Genomic DNA, 22436 nt, shown 5'->3' with positions numbered 1-22436 from the left:
GAGAGGCACGGCCAGCTGCGCCTCCACCGTAGGGGCTGTGCTATAGTGTCTGAACTTGAAGTTGAAGTGAGAGCTCACTTCTCAGATAACTTTAATTGCTCTGTATGAGACTGGGGAGAGACGCTCGACCAGCTGCTGCTACGAACTCCACTTCAGGGAAAGGACAACATGAGGAACAGCTAAGTGGTGAAGTCAATGGCTGTCATGGCTGTGCTATGGGCGATCGGTGGACACCTGGAGTACCACCCACACATAGGGGAAGTCCATGAGTTGAAGTGACAGCTTGCTTCTCAAAGAGAGCATCCACCGTAGTGGCTGTGCTCAACTCGGCGCACTACAAAATGAGTTGAAGTGAGAGCTCACTTCTCAGATAACTTTAATTGCTCCATATGAGACTGGGGAGAGAAGCTCGACCAGCTGCTGCAACTAATCCTCCTCACCCACATCCTGGAGAACCAAAGCATCCACCGAGAAGTGGCTGTGGTGAAGTCAGTGGCTGTTATGAGTTGAAGTGAGAGCTCACTTCTCAGAAAACTTACACTGTCCGTATGCACTAAGTGGCTGTGCTACGGGAGATCGGTCGACTGCTGGAGCTTAAACTCACCAGATGCACCTGACAAGTTGGAACAAATATAGAAAGCTCCATAAGTTGCCCCGAAACGACGTTCAGATACCCATTCCGGCAAAAACTCGTATTGTGCAAAATGGGCCGTAACGGCAGCTTCCCAATGAGGTAAGTGAACCAAACTCACCAGATGCACATGACAAGTTGGGACAAATATAGACAGCTCCAAAAGTTACCCCAAAACCACGTTCAGATACCCGTTCTGGGCAAAAACGCGTATTGCGCAAAACGGGCCGTAAAAGCAGCTTCCAAATGAGGAAAGTGAACCAAACCCACCAGATGCATATGACAAGTTGGGACAAATATAGACAGCTCCAAAAGTTGCCCCGAAACCACGTTCAGAAACCCATTCTGGCAAAAACTCGAATTGCGCAAACGGGCCATAACGGCACCTTCCCAATGATGTAAGTGAACCAAACTCGCCAGATGCACATGACAAGGTGGGGCAAATATAGAAAGCTCCAAAAGTTGCCCCCAAACCACGTTCAGATACCCTTTCCGGGGGGAAACGCGTATTGCGAAAAATGGGCCGTAACGGCACCTTCCCAATCAGGTGAGAGAACCAAACACACCAGATGCACATGACAAGGTGGGACAAATATAGAAAGTTCCAAAAGTTACCCCGAAACCACGTTCAGACACCCGTTCTGGGCAAAAACGCGTAATGCGCAAAACGGGCCTTAAAAGCAGCTTCCCAATGAGGAAACTGAACCAAACTCACTAGATGCAAATGACAAGGTGGGACAAATATAGAAAGCTCCAAAAGTTGCCCCAAAACCACGTTCAGATACCCGTTCCGGTCAAAAACGTGTATTGCGCAAAATGGGCCGTAACGGCAGCTTCCCAATGAGGTAAGTGAACCAAACTCACCAGATGCACATGACAAGATGGGGCAAATATAGAAAGCTCCATAAGTTGCCCCGAAACGACGTTCAGATACCCATACTGTCAAAAACTCGTATTGCGCAAAACGGGCCGTAACGGCAGCTTCCCAATGAGGTAAGTGAACCAAACTCACCAGATGCACATGACAGTTGGGACAAATACAGAAAGCTCCAAAAATTGCTCCCAAACCACGTTCAGATACCCATTCAGGCAGAAAACGTGTATTGCGAAAATGGGCCGTAACGGCACCTTCCCAATGAGGTAAGTGAACCAAACTCACCAGATGCACATGACAAGGTGGGACAAATATATAAAGCTCCATAAGTTTCCCAGAAACGACGTTCAGATACCCATTCCGGCAAAGACTCGTATTGCGCAAAACGGGCCGTAACGGCAGCTTTCCAATGAGGTAAGTGAACCAAACCCACCAGATGCGCAGGGGCCATGCTAATCTTCTCTGTATCGTTGCAATTTTAGTATATGTGCTGCCGAAGCGAGCACAACCCTAAGCATAACCCTAACCCTAACCTTAACCCTAACCCTAACCCTAACCCTAACCATAACCCTAACCCTAACCCTAACCCTAACCCGGAACCTAACCCTAACCCGGAACCTAACCCGGAAACTAACCCGGAACCTAACCCGGAACCATACCCGGAACCTAACCCGGAACCTAACCCGGAACCTAACCCTAACACGGAACCTAACCCTAACCCGGAACATAACCCTAACCCTAACCCGGAACCTAACCCTAACCCGGAACCTAACCCTAACCCTAACCCTAATCCGGAACCTAACCCTAACCCGGAACCTAACCCTAAACCAGAACCTAACCCTAACCCGGAACCTAACCCTAACCCTAACACGGAACGTAACCCTAACCGGGAACCTAACCGGGTTAGGGTTAGGCAAATATAGAAAGCTGCATAATTTGCCCCGAAAAGACGTTCAGATACCCATTCCGGCAAAAACTCGTATTGGCCAAAACGGGCCGTAACGGCAGCTTCCCAATGAGGTAAGTGAACCAAACTCACCAGATACACATGACAAGTTGGGACAAATATGGACAGCTCCATAAGTTACCCCGAAACGACGTTCAGATACCCATTCCGGCAAAAACTCGTATTGCGCAAAATGGTCCGTAACGGCAGCTTCCCAATGAGGTAAGTGAACCAAACTCACCACATGCACATGACAAGTTGGGACAAATATAGAAAGCTCCAAAAGTTACCCAAAACCACGTTCAGATACCCGTTCTGGGCAAAAACGCATATTGCGCAAATTGGGCCGTAAAAGCAGCTTCCCAATAAGGAAAGTCCACCAAACTCACCAGATGCACATAACTAGGTGGGACAAATAAAGAAAGCTCCATAAGTTGCCCCGAAACCACGTTCAGATACCCGTTCTTGCGGAAAACGCGTATTGCGAAAATGGGCCGTAATGGCACCTTCCCAATGAGGTAAGTGTTCCAAACTCACTACATGCACAAGACAAGGTGGGACAAATATAGAAAGCTCCAAAAGTTACCCTAAATCCACGTTCAAATACCCGTTACGGTCAAAAACGTGTATTGCGCAAAATGGGCCGTAACGGCAGCTTCCCAATGAGGTAAGTGAACCAAACACACCAGATGCACATGACAAGTTGGGACAAAAACAGAAAGCTGCAAAAGTTGCCCCCAAACCACGTTCAGATACCCTTTCCGACAGAAAACGTGTATTGCGCAAAATAGGCCATAACGGCACTTTCCCAATAAGGGAAGTGAACCAAACTCACCAGATGCACATAACTAGGTGGGGCAAATAAAGAAAGCTCCAAAAGTTACCCCGAAACCACGTTCAGATACCCGTGCTTGGCAAAAACGCGTATTGCGCAAATTGGGCCGTAACGGCAACTTCCCAATGAGGTAAGTGAACCAAACTCACCAGATGCACATGACAAGGTGGGACAAATATAGAAAGCTCCAAAAGTTGCTCCAAAACCACGTTCAGATACCCGTTCTTGCGGAAAACGCGTATTGCGAAAATGGGCCGTAACGGCACCTTCCCAATGAGGTAAGTGTACCAAACTCACCGGATGCACATGACAAGTTGGGACAAAAACAGAAAGCTCCAAAAGTTGCCTCCAAACCACGTTCAGATACCCTTTCCGGCAGAAAACGTGTATTGCGAAAATGGGCCGTAACGGCACCTTCCCAATGAGGTAAGTGAACCAAACTCACCAGATGCACATGACAAGGTGGGGCAAATATAGAAAGCCCCATAAGTTTCCCCGAAACGACGTTCAGATACCCATTCTGGCAAATACTCGTATTGCGCAAAACGGGCCGTTACGGCAGCTTCCCAATGAGGTAAGTGAACCAAACCCACCAGATGCGCAGGGGCCATGCTAATCTTCTCTGTATCGTTGCAATTTTAGTATATGTGCTGCCGAAGCGAGCACAACCCTAAGCCTAACCCTAACCCTAACCCTAACCCTAACCCTAACCCGGAACCTAACCCTAACCCGGAACCTAACCCTAACCCGGAACCTAACCCGGAACCAAACCCGGAAACTAACCCGGAACCTAACCCGGCACCTAACCCTAACCCTAACCCTAACCCTAACCCTAACCCGGAACCTAACCCTAACACGGAACCTAACCCTAACCCGAACCCGAACCCGAACCCGGAACCTAACCCTAACCCAGAACCTAACCCTAACCCGGAACCTATCCCGGAACCTAACCCGGAACCTAACCCGGAACCTAACTCGGAACCTCACCCTAACCTGGAACCAAACCCGGAACCTAACCCGGAACCTAACCCTAACCCGGAACCTAACCCTAAACTGGAACCTAACCCTAACCCTAACCCGGAACCAAACCCTAACCCGGAACCTAACCCAAACCCTAACCTGGAACCTAACCCTAACCCGGAACCTAACCCTAACCCGGAACCTAACCCTAACCCTAACCCGGAACCTAAGCCTAACCCGGAACCTAACCCTAACCTAACCCTAACCCTAACCCGGAACCGAACCCTAACCCGGAACCTAACCGGGTTTGGGTTAGGCAAATATAGAAAGCTCCATAAGTTGCCCCGAAAAGACGTTCAGATACCCATTCCAGCAAAAACTCGTATTGCCCAAAACAGGCCGTAACGGCAGCTTCCCAATGAGGTAAGTGAACCAAACTCACCAGATACACATGACAAGTTGGGACAAATATGGACAGCTCCATAAGTTACCCCGAAACGACGTTCAGATACCCATTCCGGCAAAAACTCGTATTGCGCAAAACGGGCCGTAATGGCAGCTTCCCAATGAGGTAAGTGAACCAAACTCACCACATGCACATGACAAGTTGGGACAAATATAGACAGCTCCAAAAGTTAACCAAAACCACGTTCAGATACCCGTTCTTGGCAAAAACGCATATTGCGCAAATTGGGCCGTAAAAGCAGCTTCCCAATGAGGAAAGTCCACCAAACTCACCAGATGCACATAACTAGGTGGGACAAATATAGAAAGCTCCATAAGTTGCCCCGAAACCACGTTCAGATACCCGTTCTTGCGGAAAACACGTATTGCGAAAATGGGCCATAACGGCAGCTTCCCAATGAGGTAAGTGAACCAAACTCACTAGATGCACATGACAAGGTGGGACAAATATAGAAAGCCCCATAAGTTTCCCCGAAACGACGTTCAGATACCCATTCTGGCAAATACTCGTATTGCGCAAAACGGGCCGTTACGGCAGCTTCCCAATGAGGTAAGTGAACCAAACCCACCAGATGCGCAGGGGCCATGCTAATCTTCCCTGTATCGTTGCAATTTTAGTATATGTGCTGCCGAAGCGAGCACAACCCTAAGCCTAACCCTAACCCTAACCCTAACCCTAACCCTAACCCGGAACCTAACCCTAACCCGGAACCTAACCCGGAACCAAACCCGGAAACTAACCCGGAACCTAACCCGGCACCTAACCCTAACCCTAACCCTAACCCTAACCCTAACCCGGAACCTAACCCTAACACGGAACCTAACCCTAACCCTAACCCGAACCCGAACCCGGAACCTAACCCTAACCCAGAACCTAACCCTAACCCGGAACCTATCCCGGAACCTAACCCGGAACCTAACCCGGAACCTAACCCGGAACCTAACCCTAACCCGGAACCAAACCCTAAACTGGAACCTAACCCTAACCCTAACCCGGAACCAAACCCTAACCCGGAACCTAACCCAAACCCTAACCTGGAACCTAACCCTAACCCGGAACCTAACCCTAACCCGGAACCTAACCCTAACCCTAACCCGGAACCTAAGCCTAACCCGGAACTTAACCCTAACCTAACCCTAACCCTAACCCGGAACCGAACCCTAACCCGGAACCTAACCGGGTTTGGGTTAGGCAAATATAGAAAGCTCCATAAGTTGCCCCGAAAAGACGTTCAGATACCCATTCCAGCAAAAACTCGTATTGCCCAAAACAGGCCGTAACGGCAGCTTCCCAATGAGGTAAGTGAACCAAACTCACCAGATACACATGACAAGTTGGGACAAATATGGACAGCTCCATAAGTTACCCCGAAACGACGTTCAGATACCCATTCCGGCAAAAACTCGTATTGCGCAAAACGGGCCGTAATGGCAGCTTCCCAATGAGGTAAGTGAACCAAACTCACCACATGCACATGACAAGTTGGGACAAATATAGACAGCTCCAAAAGTTAACCAAAACCACGTTCAGATACCCGTTCTTGGCAAAAACGCATATTGCGCAAATTGGGCCGTAAAAGCAGCTTCCCAATGAGGAAAGTCCACCAAACTCACCAGATGCACATAACTAGGTGGGACAAATATAGAAAGCTCCATAAGTTGCCCCGAAACTACGTTCAGATACCCGTTCTTGCGGAAAACACGTATTGCGAAAATGGGCCATAACGGCAGCTTCCCAATGAGGTAAGTGAACCAAACTCACTAGATGCACGAGACAAGGTGGGACAAATATAGAAAGATCCAAAAGTTACCCTAAATCCACGTTCAAATACCTGTTCCGGTCAAAAACGTGTATTGCGCAAAATGGGCCGTAACGGCAGCTTCCCAATGAGGTAAGTGAACCAAACTCACCAGATGCACATGACAAGTTGGGACAAAAACAGAAAGCTCCAAAAGTTGCCCCCAAACCACGTTCAGATACCCTTTCCGGCAGAAAACGTGTATTGCGCAAAGTGGGCCATAACGGCACGTTCCCAATAAGGGAAGTGAACCAACTTACCAGATGCACATAACTAGGTGGGGCAAATAAAGAAAGCTCCAAAAGTTACCCCGAAACCACGTTCAGATACCCGTGCTTGGCAAAAACGCGTATTGCGCAAATTGGGCCGTAACGGCAACTTCCCAATGAGGTAAGTGAACCAAACTCACCAGATGCACATGACAAGGTAGGACAAATATAGAAAGCTCCAAAAGTTGCTCCAAAACCACGTTCAGATACCCGTTCTTGCGGAAAACGCGTATTGCGAAAATGGGCCGTAACGGCACCTTCCCAATGAGGTAAGTGTACCAAACTCAGTAGATGCACAAGACAAGGTGGGACAAATATAGAAAGCTCCAAAAGTTACCCTAAAACCACGTTCAAATACCCGTTCCGGTCAAAAACGTGTATTGCGCAAATAGGCCGTAACGGCAGCTTCCCAATGAGGTAAGTGAACCAAACTCACCGGATGCACATGACAAGTTGGGACAAATACAGAAAGCTCCAAAAGTTGCCCCCAAACCATGTTCAGATACCCTTTCCGGCAGAAAACGTGTATTGCGAAAATGGGCCGTAACGGCACCTTCCCAATGAGGTAAGTGAACCAAACTCACCAGATGCACATGACAAGGTGGGGCAAATATAGAAAGCCCCATAAGTTTCCCCGAAACGACGTTCAGATACCCATTCCGGCAAATACTCGTATTGCGCAAAACGGGCCGTAACGGCAGCTTCCCAATGAGGTAAGTGAACCAAAACCACCAGATGCGCAGGGGCTATGCTAATCTTCTCTGTATCGTTGCAATTTTACTATATGTGCTGCCGAAGCGAGCACAACCCTAACCCTAACCCTAACCCTAACCCTAACCCTAACCCTAACCCGGAACCTAACCCTAACCCGGAACCTAACCCTAACCCGGAAACTAACCCGGAACCTAACCCGGAACCAAACCCAGAACCTAACCCGGAACCTAACCCAGAACCTAACCCGGAACCTAACCCTAACCCTAACCCTAACCCTAACCCTAACCCTAACCATAACCCGGAACCTAACCCTAACCAGGAACCTAACCCTAACCCTAACCCGAACCCTAACCCGGAACCTAAACCTAACCCGGAACCTAACCCTAACCTGGAACCATACCCGGAACCTAACCCGGAACCTAACCCTAACCCGGAACCTAACCCTAACCTGGAACCTAACCCTAAGCCTAACCCGGAACCTAACCCTAACCAGGAACCTAACCCTAACCCTAACCCGAACCCTAACCCGGAACCTAAACCAAACCCGGAACCTAACCCTAACCCGGAACCTAACCCGGAACCTCACCCTAACCTGGAACCAAACCCGGAACCTAACCCGGAACCTAACCCTAACCCGGAACCTAACCCTAACCCAGAACCTAACCCTAACCCGGAACCTAACCCTAACCCTAACCCGGAACCTAACCCTAACCCGGAACCTAACCCTAACCCGGAACCTAACCCTAACCCTAACCCGGAACCTAAACCTAACCTGGAACCTAACCCTAACCCGGAACCTAACCCTAACCAGGAACCTAACCCTAACCCTAACCCTAACCCGGAACCTAACCGGGTTTGGGTTAGGCAAATATAGAAAGCTCCATAAGTTGCCCCGAAAAGACGTTCAGATACCCATTCCGGCAAAAACTCGTATTGGCCAAAACGGGCCGTAACGGCAGCTTCCCAATGAGGTAAGTGAACCAAACTCACCAGATACACATGACAAGCTGGGACAAATATGGACAGCTCCAAAGTTACCCCGAAACGAAGTTCAGATACCCATTCCGGCAAAAAATCGTATTGTGCAAAACGGGCCGTAACGGCAGCTTCCCAATGAGGTAAGTGAACCAAACTCACCACATGCACATAACAAGTTGGGACAAATATAGACAGCTCCAAAAGTTACCCCAAACCACGTTCAGATACCTGTTCTGGGCAAAAACGCATATTGCGCAAATTGGGCCGTAAAAGCAGCTTCCCAATGAGGAAAGTGAACCAAACTCACCAGATGCACATGACAAGGTGGGACAAATATAGAAAGCTCCAAAAGTTGCCCCAAAACCACGTTCAGATACCCGTTCCGGTCAAAAACGGGTATTGCACAAAATGGGCCGTAACGGCAGCTTCCCAATGAGGTAAGTGAACCAAACTCACCAAATGCACATGACAAGTTGGGACAACCCTAACCCTAACCTAACCCAGAACCTCACCCTAACCTGGAACCAAACCCGGAACCTAACCCGGAACCTAACCCTAACCCGGAACCTAACCCTAAACTGGAACCTAACCCTAACCCTAACCCGGAACCAAACCCTAACCCGGAACCTAACCCAAACCCTAACCCGGAACCTAACCCTAACCCGGAACCTAACCCTAACCCTAACCCGGAACCTAACCCTAACCCGGAACCTAACCCTAACCCGGAACCTAACCCTAACCCGGAACCTAACCCTAACACGGAACGTAACCCTAACCGGGAACCTAACCGGGTTAGGGTTAGGCAAATATAGAAAGCTGCATAATTTGCCCCGAAAAGACGTTCAGATAACCATTCCGGCAAAAACTCGTATTGGCCAAAACGGGCCGTAATGGCAGCTTCCCAATGAGGTAAGTGAACCAAACTCACCAGATACACATGACAAGTTAGGACAAATATGGACAGCTCCATAAGTTACCCCGAAACGACGTTCAGATACCCATTCTGGCAAAAACTCGTATTGCGCAAAACGGTCCGTAACGGCAGCTTCCCAATGAGGTAAGTGAACCAAACTCACCACATGCACATGACAAGTTGGGACAAATATAGAAAGCTCCAAAAGTTACCCAAAACCACGTTCAGATACCCGTTCTGGGCAAAAACGCATATTGCGCAAATTGGGCCTAAAAGCAGCTTCCCAATGAGGAAAGTCCACCAAACTCACCAGATGCACATAACTAGGTGGGACAAATAAAAAAGCTCCATAAGTTGCCCCGAAACCACGTTCAGATACCCGTTCTTGCGGAAAACGCGTATTGCGAAAATGGGCCGTAATGGCACCTTCCCAATGAGGTTAGTGTTCCAAACTCACTACATGCACAAGACAAGGTGGGACAAATATAGAAAGCTCCAAAAGTTACCCCGAAACCACGTTCAGATACCCGTGCTTGGCAAAAATGCGTATTGCGCAAATTGGGCCGTAACGGCAACTTCCCAATGAGATAAGTGAACCAAACTCACCAGATGAACATGACAAGGTGGGACAAATATAGAAAGCTCCAAAAGTTGCTCCAAAACCACGTTCAGATACCCGTTCTTGCGGAAAACGCGTATTGCGAAAATGGGCCGTAACGGCACCTTCCCAATGAGGTAAGTGTACCAAACTCACCGGATGCACATGACAAGTTGGGACAAAAACAGAAAGCTCCAAAAGTTCCCCCCAAACCACGTTCAGATACCCTTTCCGGCAGAAAACGTGTATTGCGAAAATGGGCCGTAACGGCACCTTCCCAATGAGGTAAGTGAACCAAACTCATCGGATGCACATGACAAGTTGGGACAAAAACAGAAAGCTCCAAAAGTTCCCCCCAAACCACGTTCAGATACCCTTTCCGGCAGAAAACGTGTATTGCGAAAACGGGCCGTTACGGCAGCTTCCCAATGAGGTAAATGAACCAAACCCACCAGATGCGCAGGGGCCATGCTAATCTTCTCTGTATCGTTGCAATTTTAGTATATGTGCTGCCGAAGCGAGCACAACCCTAAGCATAACCCTAACCCTAACCCTAACCCTAACCCTAACCCGGAACTTAAGTCTAACCCGGAACCTAACCCTAACCAGGAATCTAACCCGGAACCAAACCCGGAAACTAACCCGGAACCTAACCCGGAACCTAACCCGGCACCTAACCCTAACCCTAACCCTAACCATAGCCCTAACCCTAACCCTAACCCGGAACCTAACCCTAACACGGAACCTAACCTGAACCCGAACCCGAACCCGAACCCGGAACCTAACCCTAACCCAGAACCTAACCCTAACCCGGAACCTATCCCGGAACATAACCCGGGACCTAACCCGGAACCTAACCCGGAACCTCACCCTAACCTGGAACCAAACCCGGAACCTAACCCGGAACCTAACCCTAACCCTAACCCGGAACCAAACCCTAACCCGGAACCTAACCCAAACCCTAACCCGGAACCTAACCCTAACCCGGAACCTAACCCTAACCCGGAACCTAACCCTAACCCTAACCCGGAACCTAACCCTAACCCGGAACCTAACCCTAACCCGGAACCTAACCCTAACCCGGAACCTAACCCTAACCTGGAACCTAACCCTAACCCTAACCCGGAACCTAACCGGGTTTGGGTTAGGCAAATATAGAAAGCTCCATAAGTTGCCCCGAAAAGACGTTCAGATACCCATTCCAGCAAAAACTCGTATTGCCCAAAACGGGCTGTAATGGCAGCTTCCCAATGAGGTAAGTGAACCAAACTCACCAGATACACATGACAAGTTGGGACAAATATGGACAGCTCCATAAGTTACCCCGAAACGATGTTCAGATACCCATTCCGGCAAAAACTCGTATTGCGCAAAACGGGCCGTAACGGCAGCTTCCCAATGAGGTAAGTGAACCAAACTCACCACATGCACATGACAAGTTGGGACAAATATAGACAGCTCCAAAAGTTAACCAAAACCACGTTCAGATACCCGTTCTGGGCAAAAACGCATATTGCGCAAATTGGGCCGTAAAAGCAGCTTCCCAATGAGGAAAGTCCACCAAACTCACCAGATGCACATAACTAGGTGGGACAAATATAGAAAGCTCCATAAGTTGCCCCGAAACCACGTTCAGATACCCGTTCTTGCGGAAAACACGTATTGCGAAAATGGGCCATAACGGCAACTTCCCAATGAGGTAAGTGAACCAAACTCACTAGATGCACAAGACAAGGTGGGACAAATATAGAAAGCTCCAAAAGTTACCCTAAAACCACGTTCAAATACCTGTTCCGGTCAAAAACGTGTATTGCGCTAAATGGGCCGTAACGGCAGCTTCCCAATGAGGTAAGTGAACCAAACTCACCAGATGCACATGACAAGTTGGGACAAAAACAGAAAGCTCCAAAAGTTGCCCCCAAACCACGTTCAGATACCCGTTCTTGCAGAAAACGCGTATTGCGAAAATGGGCCGTAACGGCACCTTCCCAATGAGGTAAGTGTACCAAACTCAGTAGATGCACAAGACAAGGTGGGACAAATATAGAAAGCTCCAAAAGTTACCCTAAAACCACGTTCAAATACCCGTTCCGGTCAAAAACGTGTATTGCGCAAATAGGCCGTAACGGCAGCTTCCCAATGAGGTAAGTGAACCAAACTCACCGGATGCACATGACAAGTTGGGACAAATACAGAAAGCTCCAAAAGTTGCCCCCAAACCACGTTCAGATACCCTTTCCGGCAGAAAACGTGTATTGCGAAAATGGGCCGTAACGGCACCTTCCCAATGAGGTAAGTGAACCAAACTCACCAGATGCACATGACAAGGTGGGGCAAATATAGAAAGCCCCATAAGTTTCCCCGAAACGACGTTCAGATACCCATTCCGGCAAATACTCGTATTGCGCAAAACGGGCCGTAACGGCAGCTTCCCAATGAGGTAAGTGAACCAAAACCACCAGATGCGCAGGGGCTATGCTAATCTTCTCAGTATCGTTGCAATTTTACTATATGTGCTGCCGAAGCGAGCACAACCCTAACCCTAACCCTAACCCTAACCCTAACCCTAACCCGGAACCTAACCCTAACCCGGAACCTAACCCTAACCCGGAAACTAACCCGGAACCTAACCCGGAACCAAACCCAGAACCTAACCCGGAACCTAACCCAGAACCTAACCCGGAACCTAACCCTAACCCTAACCCTAACCCTAACCCTAACCCTAACCATAACCCGGAACCTAACCCTAACCAGGAACCTAACCCTAACCCTAACCCTAACCCTAACCCTAACCTAACCCTAACCCGGAACCTAACCCTAACCTGGAACCTAACCCTAAGCCTAACCCGGAACCTAACCCTAACCAGGAACCTAACCCTAACCCTAACCCGAACCCTAACCCGGAACCTAAACCAAACCCGGAACCTAACCCTAACCCGGAACCTAACCCGGAACCTCACCCTAACCTGGAACCAAACCCGGAACCTAACCCGGAACCTAACCCTAACCCGGAACCTAACCCTAACCCGGAACCTAACCCTAACCCGGAACCTAACCCTAACCCTAACCCGGAACCTAACCCTAACCCGGAACCTAACCCTAACCCGGAACCTAACCCTAACCCTAACCCGGAACCTAAACCTAACCTGGAACCTAACCCTAACCCGGAACCTAACCCTAACCAGGAACCTAACCCTAACCCTAACCCTAACCCGGAACCTAACTGGGTTTGGGTTAGGCAAATATAGAAAGCTCCATAAGTTGCCCCGAAAAGACGTTCAGATACCCATTCCGGCAAAAACTCGTATTGGCCAAAACGGGCCGTAACGGCAGCTTCCCAATGAGGTAAGTGAACCAAACTCACCAGATACACATGACAAGCTGGGACAAATATGGACAGCTCCAAAGTTACCCTGAAACGAAGTTCAGATACCCATTCCGGCAAAAAATCGTATTGTGCAAAACGGGCCGTAACGGCAGCTTCCCAATGAGGTAAGTGAACCAAACTCACCACATGCACATAACAAGTTGGGACAAATATAGACAGCTCCAAAAGTTACCCCAAACCACGTTCAGATACCTGTTCTGGGCAAAAACGCTATTGCGCAAATTGGGCCGTAAAAGCAGCTTCCCAATGAGGAAAGTGAACCAAACTCACCAGATGCACATGACAAGGTGGGACAAATATAGAAAGCTCCAAAAGTTGCCCCAAAACCACGTTCAGATACCCGTTCCGGTCAAAAACGGGTATTGCACAAAATGGGCCGTAACGGCAGCTTCCCAATGAGGTAAGTGAACCAAACTCACCAAATGCACATGACAAGTTGGGACAACCCTAACCCTAACCTAACCCAGAACCTCACCCTAACCTGGAACCAAACCCGGAACCTAACCCGGAACCTAACCCTAACCCGGAACCTAACCCTAAACTGGAACCTAACCCTAACCCTAACCCGGAACCAAACCCTAACCCGGAACCTAACCCAAACCCTAACCCGGAACCTAACCCTAACCCGGAACCTAACCCTAACCCTAACCCGGAACCTAACCCTAACCCGGAACCTAACCCTAACCCGGAACCTAACCCTAACCCGGAACCTAACCCTAACACGGAACGTAACCCTAACCGGGAACCTAACCGGGTTAGGGTTAGGCAAATATAGAAAGCTGCATAATTTGCCCCGAAAAGACGTTCAGATAACCATTCCGGCAAAAACTCGTATTGGCCAAAACGGGCCGTAATGGCAGCTTCCCAATGAGGTAAGTGAACCAAACTCACCAGATACACATGACAAGTTGGGACAAATATGGACAGCTCCATAAGTTACCCCGAAACGACGTTCAGATACCCATTCTGGCAAAAACTCGTATTGCGCAAAACGGTCCGTAACGGCAGCTTCCCAATGAGGTAAGTGAACCAAACTCACCACATGCACATGACAAGTTGGGACAAATATAGAAAGCTCCAAAAGTTACCCAAAACCACGTTCAGATACCCGTTCTGGGCAAAAACGCATATTGCGCAAATTGGGCCGTAAAAGCAGCTTCCCAATGAGGAAAGTCCACCAAACTCACCAGATGCACATAACTAGGTGGGACAAATAAAGAAAGCTCCATAAGTTGCCCCGAAACCACGTTCAGATACCCGTTCTTGCGGAAAACGCGTATTGCGAAAATGGGCCGTAATGGCACCTTCCCAATGAGGTTAGTGTTCCAAACTCACTACATGCACAAGACAAGGTGGGACAAATATAGAAAGCTCGAAAAGTTACCCCGAAACCACGTTCAGATACCCGTGCTTGGCAAAAACGCGTATTGCGCAAATTGGGCCGTAACGGCAACTTCCCAATGAGGTAAGTGAACCAAACTCACCAGATGCACATGACAAGGTGGGACAAATATAGAAAGCTCCAAAAGTTGCTCCAAAACCACGTTCAGATACCCGTTCTTGCGGAAAACGCGTATTGCGAAAATGGGCCGTAACGGCACCTTCCCAATGAGGTAAGTGTACCAAACTCACCGGATGCACATGACAAGTTGGGACAAAAACAGAAAGCTCCAAAAGTTCCCCCCAAACCACGTTCAGATACCCTTTCCGGCAGAAAACGTGTATTGCGAAAATGGGCCGTAACGGCACCTTCCCAATGAGGTAAGTGAACCAAACTCACCGGATGCACATGACAAGTTGGGACAAAAACAGAAAGCTCCAAAAGTTCCCCCCAAACCACGTTCAGATACCCTTTCCGGCAGAAAACGTGTATTGCGAAAACGGGCCGTTACGGCAGCTTCCCAATGAGGTAAATGAACCAAACCCACCAGATGCGCAGGGGCCATGCTAATCTTCTCTGTATCGTTGCAATTTTAGTATATGTGCTGCCGAAGCGAGCACAACCCTAAGCATAACCCTAACCCTAACCCTAACCCTAACCCTAACCCGGAACCTAACTCTAACCCGGAACCTAACCCTAACCAGGAATCTAACCCGGAACCAAACCCGGAAACTAACCCGGAACCTAACCCGGAACCTAACCCGGCACCTAACCCTAACCCTAACCCTAACCATAGCCCTAACCCTAACCCTAACCCGGAACCTAACCCTAACACGGAACCTAACCCGAACCCGAACCCGAACCCGAACCCGGAACCTAACCCTAACCCAGAACCTAACCCTAACCCGGAACCTATCCCGGAACATAACCCGGGACCTAACCCGGAACCTAACCCGGAACCTCACCCTAACCTGGAACCAAACCCGGAACCTAACCCGGAACCTAACCCTAACCCTAACCCGGAACCAAACCCTAACCCGGAACCTAACCCAAACCCTAACCCGGAACCTAACCCTAACCCGGAACCTAACCCTAACCCGGAACCTAACCCTAACCCTAACCCGGAACCTAACCCTAACCCGGAACCTAACCCTAACCCGGAACCTAACCCTAACCCGGAACCTAACCCTAACCTGGAACCTAACCCTAACCCTAACCCGGAACCTAACCGGGTTTGGGTTAGGCAAATATAGAAAGCTCCATAAGTTGCCCCGAAAAGACGTTCAGATACCCATTCCAGCAAAAACTCGTATTGCCCAAAACGGGCTGTAATGGCAGCTTCCCAATGAGGTAAGTGAACCAAACTCACCAGATACACATGACAAGTTGGGACAAATATGGACAGCTCCATAAGTTACCCCGAAACGATGTTCAGATACCCATTCCGGCAAAAACTCGTATTGCGCAAAACGGGCCGTAACGGCAGCTTCCCAATGAGGTAAGTGAACCAAACTCACCACATGCACATGACAAGTTGGGACAAATATAGACAGCTCCAAAAGTTAACCAAAACCACGTTCAGATACCCGTTCTGGGCAAAAACGCATATTGCGCAAATTGGGCCGTAAAAGCAGCTTCCCAATGAGGAAAGTCCACCAAACTCACCAGATGCACATAACTAGGTGGGACAAATATAGAAAGCTCCATAAGTTGCCCCGAAACCACGTTCAGATACCCGTTCTTGCGGAAAACACGTATTGCGAAAATGGGCCATAACGGCAACTTCCCAATGAGGTAAGTGAACCAAACTCACTAGATGCACGAGACAAGGTGGGACAAATATAGAAAGCTCCAAAAGTTACCCTAAAACCACGTTCAAATACCTGTTCCGGTCAAAAACGTGTATTGCGCAAAATGGGCCGTAACGGCAGCTTCCCAATGAGGTAAGTGAACCAAACTCACCAGATGCACATGACAAGTTGGGACAAAAACAGAAAGCTCCAAAAGTTGCCCCCAAACCACGTTCAGATACCCTTTCCGGCAGAAAACGTGTATTGCGCAAAATGGGCCATAAAGGCACGTTCCCAATAAGGGAAGTGAACCAAACTTACCAGATGCACATAACTAGGTGGGGCAAATAAAGAAAGCTCCAAAAGTTACCCCGAAACCACGTTCAGATACCCGTGCTTGGCAAAAACGCGTATTGCGCAAATTGGGCCGTAACGGCAACTTCCCAATGAGGTAAGTGAACCAAACTCAGTAGATGCACAAGACAAGGTGGGACAAATATAGAAAGCTCCAAAAGTTACCCTAAAACCACGTTCAAATACCCGTTCCGGTCAAAAACGTGTATTGCGCAAATAGGCCGTAACGGCAGCTTCCCAATGAGGTAAGTGAACCAAACTCACCCGATGCATATGACAAGTTGGGACAAAGACAGAAAGCTCCAAAAGTTGCCCCCAAACCACGTTCAGATACCCTTTCCGGCAGAAAACGTGTATTGCGAAAATGGGCCGTAACGGCACCTTCCCAATGAGGTAAGTGAACCAAACTCAGTAGATGCACAAGACAAGGTGGGGCAAATATAGAAAGCCCCATAAGTTTCCCCGAAACGACGTTCAGATACCCATTCCGGCAAATACTCGTATTGCGCAAAACGGGCCGTAACGGCAGCTTCCCAATGAGGTAAGTGAACCAAACCCACCAGATGCGCAGGGGCTATGCTAATCTTCTCTGTATCGTTGCAATTTTACTATATGTGCTGCCGAAGCGAGCACAACCCTAAGCCTAACCCTAACCCTAACCCTAACCCTAACCCTAACCCGGAACCTAACCCTAACCTGGAACCTAACCCTAACCCGGAAACTAACCCGGAACCTAACCCGGAACCAAACCCGGAACCTAACCCTAACCCTAACCCTAACCCTAACCCTAACCCGGAACCTAACCCTAACCAGGAACCTAACCCTAACCCTAACCTGAACCCTAACCCGGAACCTAAACCTAACCCGGAACCTCACCCTAACCTGGAACCAAACCCGGAACCTAACCCAGAACCTAACCCTAACCCGGAACCTAACCCTAACCCGGAACCTAACCCTAACCCGGAACCTAACCCTAACCCTAACCCGGAACCTAACCCTAGCCCGGAACATAACCCTAACCCGGAACCTAAACCTAACCTGGAACCTAACCCGGAACCTAACCGGGTTTGGGTTAGGCAAATATAGAAAGCTCCATAAGTTGCCCCGAAAAGACGTTCAGATACACACTCCGGCAAAAACTCGTATTGCCCAAAACGGGCCGTAACGGCAGCTTCCCAATGAGGTAAGTGTACCAAACTCACCGGATGCACATGACAAGTTGGGACAAAAACAGAAAGCTCCAAAAGTTCCCCCCAAACCACGTTCAGATACCCTTTCCGGCAGAAAACGTGTATTGCGAAAATGGGCCGTAACGGCACCTTCCCAATGAGGTAAGTGAACCAAACTCACCGGATGCACATGACAAGTTGGGACAAAAACAGAAAGCTCCAAAAGTTCCCCCCAAACCACGTTCAGATACCCTTTCCGGCAGAAAACGTGTATTGCGAAAACGGGCCGTTACGGCAGCTTCCCAATGAGGTAAATGAACCAAACCCACCAGATGCGCAGGGGCCATGCTAATCTTCTCTGTATCGTTGCAATTTTAGTATATGTGCTGCCGAAGCGAGCACAACCCTAAGCATAACCCTAACCCTAACCCTAACCCTAACCCTAACCCGGAACCTAACTCTAACCCGGAACCTAACCCTAACCAGGAATCTAACCCGGAACCAAACCCGGAAACTAACCCGGAACCTAACCCGGAACCTAACCCGGCACCTAACCCTAACCCTAACCCTAACCATAGCCCTAACCCTAACCCTAACCCGGAACCTAACCCTAACACGGAACCTAACCCGAACCCGAACCCGAACCCGAACCCGGAACCTAACCCTAACCCAGAACCTAACCCTAACCCGGAACCTATCCCGGAACATAACCCGGGACCTAACCCGGAACCTAACCCGGAACCTCACCCTAACCTGGAACCAAACCCGGAACCTAACCCGGAACCTAACCCTAACCCTAACCCGGAACCAAACCCTAACCCGGAACCTAACCCAAACCCTAACCCGGAACCTAACCCTAACCCGGAACCTAACCCTAACCCGGAACCTAACCCTAACCCTAACCCGGAACCTAACCCTAACCCGGAACCTAACCCTAACCCGGAACCTAACCCTAACCCGGAACCTAACCCTAACCTGGAACCTAACCCTAACCCTAACCCGGAACCTAACCGGGTTTGGGTTAGGCAAATATAGAAAGCTCCATAAGTTGCCCCGAAAAGACGTTCAGATACCCATTCCAGCAAAAACTCGTATTGCCCAAAACGGGCCGTAATGGCAGCTTCCCAATGAGGTAAGTGAACCAAACTCACCAGATACACATGACAAGTTGGGACAAATATGGACAGCTCCATAAGTTACCCCGAAACGATGTTCAGATACCCATTCCGGCAAAAACTCGTATTGCGCAAAACGGGCCGTAACGGCAGCTTCCCAATGAGGTAAGTGAACCAAACTCACCACATGCACATGACAAGTTGGGACAAATATAGACAGCTCCAAAAGTTACCCAAAACCACGTTCAGATACCTGTTCTGGGCAAAAACGCATATTGCGCAAATTGGGCCGTAAAAGCAGCTTCCCAATGAGGAAAGTCCACCAAACTCACCAGATGCACATAACTAGGTGGGACAAATATAGAAAGCTCCATAAGTTGCCCCGAAACCACGTTCAGATACCCGTTCTTGCGGAAAACACGTATTGCGAAAATGGGCCATAACGGCAACTTCCCAATGAGGTAAGTGAACCAAACTCACTAGATGCACGAGACAAGGTGGGACAAATATAGAAAGCTCCAAAAGTTACCCTAAAACCACGTTCAAATACCTGTTCCGGTCAAAAACGTGTATTGCGCAAAATGGGCCGTAACGGCAGCTTCCCAATGAGGTAAGTGAACCAAACTCACCAGATGCACATGACAAGTTGGGACAAAAACAGAAAGCTCCAAAAGTTGCCCCCAAACCACGTTCAGATACCCTTTCCGGCAGAAAACGTGTATTGCGCAAAATGGGCCATAAAGGCACGTTCCCAATAAGGGAAGTGAACCAAACTTACCAGATGCACATAACTAGGTGGGGCAAATAAAGAAAGCTCCAAAAGTTACCCCGAAACCACGTTCAGATACCCGTGCTTGGCAAAAACGCGTATTGCGCAAATTGGGCCGTAACGGCAACTTCCCAATGAGGTAAGTGAACCAAACTCACCAGATGCACATGACAAGGTAGGACAAATATAGAAAGCTCCAAAAGTTGCTCCAAAACCACGTTCAGATACCCGTTCTTGCGGAAAACGCGTATTGCGAAAATGGGCTGTAACGGCACCTTCCCAATGAGGTAAGTGTACCAAACTCAGTAGATGCACAAGATAAGGTGGGACAAATATAGAAAGCTCCAAAAGTTACCCTAAAACCACGTTCAAATACCCGTTCCGGTCAAAAACGTGTATTGCGCAAATAGGCCGTAACGGCAGCTTCCCAATGAGGTAAGTGAACCAAACTCACCCGATGCATATGACAAGTTGGGACAAAGACAGAAAGCTCCAAAAGTTGCCCCCAAACCACGTTCAGATACCCTTTCCGGCAGAAAACGTGTATTGCGAAAATGGGCCGTAACGGCACCTTCCCAATGAGGTAAGTGAACCAAACTCACCAGATGCACATGACAAGGTGGGGCAAATATAGAAAGCCCCATAAGTTTCCCCGAAACGACGTTCAGATACCCATTCCGGCAAATACTCGTATTGCGCAAAACGGGCCGTAACGGCAGCTTCCCAATGAGGTAAGTGAACCAAACCCACCAGATGCGCAGGGGCTATGCTAATCTTCTCTGTATCGTTGCAATTTTACTATATGTGCTGCCGAAGCGAGCACAACCCTAAGCCTAACCCTAACCCTAACCCTAACCCTAACCCTAACCCTAACCCTAACCCTAACCCGGAACCTAACCCTAACCTGGAACCTAACCCTAACCCGGAAACTAACCCGGAACCTAACCCGGAACCAAACCCGGAACCTAACCCTAACCCTAACCCTAACCCTAACCCTAACCCTAACCCTAACCCGGAACCTAACCCTAACCAGGAACCTAACCCTAACCCTAACCTGAACCCTAACCCGGAACCTAAACCTAACCCGGAACCTAACCCTAACCTGGAACCAAACCCGGAACCTAACCCGGAACCTAACCCTAACCCGGAACCTAACCCTAACCTGGAACCTAACCCTAACCCTAACCCTAACCCGAACCCTAACCCGGAACCTAAACCAAACCCGGAACCTAACCCTAACCCGGAACCTAACCCGGAACCTCACCCTAACCTGGAACCAAACCCGGAACCTAACCCAGAACCTAACCCTAACCCGGAACCTAACCCTAACCCGGAACCTAACCCTAACCCGGAACCTAACCCTAACCCTAACCCGGAACCTAACCCTAGCCCGGAACATAACCCTAACCCGGAACCTAAACCTAACCTGGAACCTAACCCTAACCCGGAACCTAACCCTAACCAGGAACCTAACCCTAACCGTAACCCTAACCCGGAACCTAACCGGGTTTGGGTTAGGCAAATATAGAAAGCTCCATAAGTTGCCCCGAAAAGACGTTCAGATACACACTCCGGCAAAAACTCGTATTGCCCAAAACGGGCCGTAACGGCAGCTTCCCAATGCGGTAAGTGAACCAAACTCACCACATGCACATAACAAGTTGGGACAAATATAGACAGCTCCAAAAGTTACCCAAAACCACGTTCAGATACCCGTTCTGGGCAAAAACGCATATTGCGCAAATTGGGCCGTAAAAGCAGCTTCCCAATGAGGAAAGTGAACCAAACTCACCAGATGCACATGACAAGGTGGGACAAATATAGAAAGCTCCAAAAGTTGCCCCAAAACCACGTTCAGATACCCTTTCCGGCAGAAAACGTGTATTGCGAAAATGGGCCGTAACGGCACCTTCCCAATGATGTAAGTGAACCAAACTCACCAGATGCACATGACAAGGTGGGGCAAATATAGAAAGCCCCATAAGTTTCCCCGAAACGACGTTCAGATACCCATTCCGGCAAATACTCGTATTGCGCAAAACGGGCCGTTACGGCAGCTTCCCAATGAGGTAAGTGAACCAAACCCACCAGATGCGCAGGGGCCATGCTAATCTTCTCTGTATCGTTGCAATTTTAGTATATGTGCTGCCGAAGCGAGCACAACCCTAAGACTAACCCTAACCCTAACCCTAACCCTAACCCTAACCCTAACCCGGAACCTAACCCTAACCCGGAACCTAACCCTAACCCGGAACCTAACCCAGAACCAAACCCGGAAACTAACCCGGAACCTAACCCGGAACCTAACCCGGCACCTAACCCTAACCCTAACCCTAACCCTAGCCCTAACCCTAACCCTAACCCTAACCCGGAACCTAACCCTAACCCGGAACCTAACCCTAACCCTAACCCGAACCCTAACCCGGAACCTAACCCTAACCCAGAACCTAACCCTAACCCGGAACCTATCCCGGAACCTAACCCGGAA

At 49.2% G+C, this 22436-nt stretch overlaps 11 pseudogenes; all 11 read right to left on the bottom strand.

Annotated features, from left to right (window-relative positions):
- Positions 1–1942: 1942 nt before the first annotated feature.
- LOC134412872 (U6 spliceosomal RNA) lies at positions 1943–2011 on the bottom strand (annotated as a pseudogene).
- Positions 2012–3883: 1872 nt separating this feature from the next.
- LOC134412871 (U6 spliceosomal RNA) lies at positions 3884–3952 on the bottom strand (annotated as a pseudogene).
- Positions 3953–5284: 1332 nt separating this feature from the next.
- Positions 5285–5353, bottom strand: LOC134412891 (U6 spliceosomal RNA; annotated as a pseudogene).
- A 2162-nt stretch (positions 5354–7515) lies between these two features.
- On the bottom strand, positions 7516–7584 carry LOC134412879 (U6 spliceosomal RNA; annotated as a pseudogene).
- Positions 7585–10438: 2854 nt separating this feature from the next.
- LOC134412870 (U6 spliceosomal RNA) lies at positions 10439–10507 on the bottom strand (annotated as a pseudogene).
- Positions 10508–12445: 1938 nt separating this feature from the next.
- On the bottom strand, positions 12446–12514 carry LOC134412893 (U6 spliceosomal RNA; annotated as a pseudogene).
- Positions 12515–15302: 2788 nt separating this feature from the next.
- Positions 15303–15371, bottom strand: LOC134412869 (U6 spliceosomal RNA; annotated as a pseudogene).
- Positions 15372–17459: 2088 nt separating this feature from the next.
- On the bottom strand, positions 17460–17528 carry LOC134412878 (U6 spliceosomal RNA; annotated as a pseudogene).
- Positions 17529–18397: 869 nt separating this feature from the next.
- Positions 18398–18466, bottom strand: LOC134412868 (U6 spliceosomal RNA; annotated as a pseudogene).
- A 2236-nt stretch (positions 18467–20702) lies between these two features.
- On the bottom strand, positions 20703–20771 carry LOC134412877 (U6 spliceosomal RNA; annotated as a pseudogene).
- A 1269-nt stretch (positions 20772–22040) lies between these two features.
- Positions 22041–22109, bottom strand: LOC134412867 (U6 spliceosomal RNA; annotated as a pseudogene).
- Between the last annotated feature and the right edge of the window lie 327 nt (positions 22110–22436).

Source organism: Elgaria multicarinata, chromosome 22 (assembly GCF_023053635.1).
Source record: "Elgaria multicarinata webbii isolate HBS135686 ecotype San Diego chromosome 22, rElgMul1.1.pri, whole genome shotgun sequence".
Classification (NCBI taxonomy): Eukaryota; Metazoa; Chordata; class Lepidosauria; order Squamata; family Anguidae; genus Elgaria; species Elgaria multicarinata.
Note: the sequence above shows the minus strand (reverse complement) of the source record. Positions and strands in the feature narration are given on the sequence as shown.